The following is a 4,154-nucleotide window of genomic DNA, read 5'->3' on the forward strand; positions in this document are numbered from 1 at the left end:
AAAGAACACAAATGGCACCTCATGAATTTGCAAGCTTCTGTAAGGCAAAGAAAACTGTCAATAGGACAAAACAGCAACAAACTGACTAGGAAAAGGCTGTTATTAACCCTAGAAAGCTAATATCTAATATATATAGAGAACTCAAGAAGCTAGACTCAAAAAAAATAACCCTATTAAAAGTGGGGGACAAAGTTAAACAATGAATTCTAAAATGAGGAATATCAAATGCTATGATAAATGTTCAACATCCCTAGTCACCAGGGAAATGCAAATCAAAACAACTTTGATTTTACCTCATACCAGTCAGAATGGCTAAGATCAAAAACCCAGGTGACAGTAGATGTTAGCAAGGATGTGGAGATAAAGGAACATTCCTCCATTGTTGATAGGATTTCAAGCTGGTATAACCACTCTGGAAATCAATCTGGCTGTTCCTCAGAAAATTTGACATAGTACTACCTGAAGACACAGCTATACCACTCCTGGGCATATACCCAAAAGATCCTCCAACATATAAGAAGAACACATGCTCTACTGTGTTCATAGAAGCCTTATTTATTATAGCCAGAAGCTGGAAAGAACCCAGATGTCTTTCAACAGTGGAATGGATACAGAAATTTTGGCACATTCACACAACAGAGTACTACTCAGCTATTAGAAACAATTCTTCATGAAATTATTAGAAAAATAGAAGGAACTAGAAAATATTATAATGAGTGAGATAACCCAATGACAACATTTCAAATAATAACAAAGCTACATTAAATTTTATTAAGATATGATAATCACACAAAATATTATATTTCTATCAGTAAACAATAATCAAAAAACCTTAAATTCTATAAAGATATATTAATATATGTTAAAGTAAAATATTTAAGAATAGTATTTATATTTATTCCTTCATTTGTTAGAATTTTCTCCTTTTTCATCTTTTTTTCACCATTAGATAAAAATGACAGAAATCCTTAGTTTAAATTTCATTTTTTTTGTCACTGACTGCAACCAATAACAAGTGAGTCTAGATGCTAATAGCCACAATACATCAAATGACCAAATACATCCATCCTACCATTTGGAGAATAAGGGATTCATGTTCTTAAAATTACTTGTCTGGAGACAAGGATATCTTTTAGGTAACCTATGAGCATTGGGATATTGGCCTAATCATGGAAAAATTTTCTGTCCAGTTTTTTTTTTTTTTTTTTTTTTTTTTTGGTCTTTAGCTTCTTTGTGTTGTTCGATTTCTGTGTTGTGTAGTCTTTATATTTTCCAGGTTTTGTGAATGAACATTTGGGCTTCCCCATTTGAATTTGATTTGAATTTGGAGATATCACTAACTGAGCCTATCTGTGAGAATGAATCACCTAGGGTATATGCTTCCTAAAGACATTTGTGTGTCAGCTGATACAAGGTTTTCTCTGGTCAGATCTACTCTTTATAAGTTTTGTAGATTACCATGTTTTTTCATTCCTTGTAGATACATAATTATACCCACATCTCCATCTTAAAGCTATTACAGGTTTCCATTCTAATTAAAACATATCCTGAGAGTTATTGGTTGGCCCAATTTCTCAGTTTTTTATTGTTATTATTATCTCAGTGTCTCTTAGCTGCTGTTACTCCTTTTTTATCAAAATTAAAATATTTTAGAATTAACCAAGTATTATTCATTCTGTCTCTATGGGTTTTTTTCTTTATTATTTAATAGAGAGCTTTTTAAAATAATGATTGGCTCTTTCCAGAGCTGTTTGTCCTGTGGGATTGAGCTCTCCACCATATGTTCTTTTTCATAAACTGTATGTGCTTGCTTTTTGGATACCTGTTATTAATTTTGCCCATGAAGTGTCTACAACCACCAACTTTTCCAGTCTTCACTGATCACCCACAATGACATAATATATACATTTGATTTTTCCTCATATTTGCAGTGATTTTATTCTATCTTTTAATATCAATTCATAAATCTTTTATACATATATTTTCTTTTTCTTTTTTTTTTTTTTTTTTTTTTACATTTGAGTAATGGCCTTTATTGAGCAGAGTCCACCAATTCAGCTTCGAGTAGGTTTTCCCTTCAGCAGCGGCACTCATCTCTCCCAAGACTCCAGCTGAGACCTTCTTCTCCTGTGTCTATGTGGAAGTAGAAGTGCATCACTATTCTCAATGGAGACGACAATGCCTTTTTTGACAGGAAAACAACCAGCTTATGTATGCAAGACAACACTTGGTCCTCTAGTCAGTTTCCTTAATTAATTTTGTCCTGGAATATATACAAGTTATTGGTGGTAGCTACAGCAATAATGCTCTCCATGGGGTGCCAGGCTGTGTGAAGGATCTTCTTATTGAAGTCCAAACTGTCCACGCTAATCTCATCTTTCTTTCTCTTACCCCCAGTGCATACTTTCCGGGGCTTCAGGCTGGCTCGGGGTTTGCTGTTCTCTCTTGAGGCGTCCAGTGTAACATCCCTCCGAGTGTTTCTATCAAACATTCTAAAGAAGTTGTTGTAGGACCCTGTCATAATGGCACTGTCTGAACCATTCCAGCAGCACTCAAACTTGTCAAAGATGCAGTCATTCTCATACAAGGAGCAGAACTTGCTTCGTAGGTACTCATGTACCTGGTGGGTCTCGACAGGCCTGCCCTCCATGTTGAGGCCCCATACCTTCACCGACAGATAGTCTCTAGTCATCATGTATCGACCACTGTGGCTGAACTTGACATCAGATATAGATGAGATTATTTCTGAGAAAAAGGATCTACTGCTGGGATCTTCTGGTTCTTCAAAAAACTTGGCATGCCTGTCACACAGGGCAGAAGAACGCATGTCACACAGTCTGATGGTCCCTTTGCTGCTGCTGTAGACGAATACCTTGCATTGGTGTGGGTGGGTGGAATTCCGCGGCAGTGATGACTTCTGTCAGCTCCTCCATGTTAGCTGGCTTGATTTCCACAATGTTGAAGCTTCTATCTGTGATTTCTAAATGCCATAGGTTAATTCTCAGATCATCTTTGTCTCCTGTTGCAAGAAGGTCTCCAGAGTAGTTAAACTCAACGGTGGAGATGATGTCGGCTTCCGCCACGTCCTCATCGACAGCGCCCTTCACCTGGGAGAAGCACCGCTGGAAGTCTTTGCCGCCAGCTGGGCATCCTGCTCCTGCCTTGGCGCTGGCCGGATGCGCCCAGCTGAGCGCAGCCGACCGAGGCGCTCCTAGCGCTCAGCCCAGGCCGCCACTGCCGCTGCTGCTGCCGCCACCGCCGTCGCCTATACATATATTTTAAAATTTTTACTTTGTTTATGAATTAGGATATCTCTTCCACTGTACTATTTTCCCTTTGCATAATGAGGTTGGTAGATGAAAGAGTTGAATGTAAAATGACGAAACTGCAGTCAAGTTTGGGACAAATTCGATCCCTAGACCTTGAAGTCTTTTTTTCTAGAAGAATTAACTGTTTTTCTGCATCAGTGATTAGACCTCTTTGATTGTTTAAACTGGAAACACCTTTTAGTGTTTGAAACAAGTTATGTAACTCATATGTACTCAGTCTAATATAGGCCTCAGACAGTTAATATCTCTCATTAATTTTAAGAGTTTGCAATGAGTCTCTATAGATCTATACCATTTATGTTTGAAATTTTTGTTGACTGATTTGATAACCCAAAAAACTAAGTGAATCTCCTATTTTTTTTTTTTTTTCTGGAACAATATGTAACTTTGTGTTTCCTTAATATTTTCTCTAAAGTATTTTCATAAAAATAAGCCAACAAAATTTCAAACATGTAGTAATAAATGATAGATTGACGAAATTGCCAATGAATTATTTCTAATGCTTGTTGCACAAAATTCTGACATAAAAGTGGACTATGTAACATTCCCTATAAAAGTACCTTTCAATGGTATCTTTTCTTCGGACCATTGTTGATCAGAGTAGGTAGTAATAAAGCAAACCTTTCCAAATCTTGTTCACATAAGAGTATTTTGAAAAAGGAAATATTCAAGCCAATTATTATTATAGCCCATGATCTAGGTAACAAAGAACGTAAAGGAAATCCAAGCTGTAAATGACCCATTGGTTGAATTACTTTATTCACTGTTCTTAAATCCATTATCATTCTGCCTTGTGATGATTTTTGAAAACAACAAGCACAGGTG

At 36.6% G+C, this 4,154-nt stretch overlaps 1 pseudogene across 1 annotated transcript; it reads right to left on the reverse strand.

Moving 5' to 3' along the window:
- Positions 1–2,248: 2,248 nt before the first annotated feature.
- Positions 2,249–3,918, reverse strand: LOC308414998 (serine/threonine-protein phosphatase 2A 55 kDa regulatory subunit B delta isoform-like; annotated as a pseudogene). Its single transcript has 3 exons — positions 3,890–3,918; positions 3,202–3,265; positions 2,249–3,107 (listed from the first exon to the last, which is right to left on the reverse strand). The product of its transcript is annotated as a serine/threonine-protein phosphatase 2A 55 kDa regulatory subunit B delta isoform-like (transcript).
- Between the last annotated feature and the right edge of the window lie 236 nt (positions 3,919–4,154).

The sequence above is a fragment of the Micromys minutus genome (genome assembly GCF_963924665.1).
Source record: "Micromys minutus genome assembly, chromosome: X".
Classification (NCBI taxonomy): Eukaryota; Metazoa; Chordata; class Mammalia; order Rodentia; family Muridae; genus Micromys; species Micromys minutus.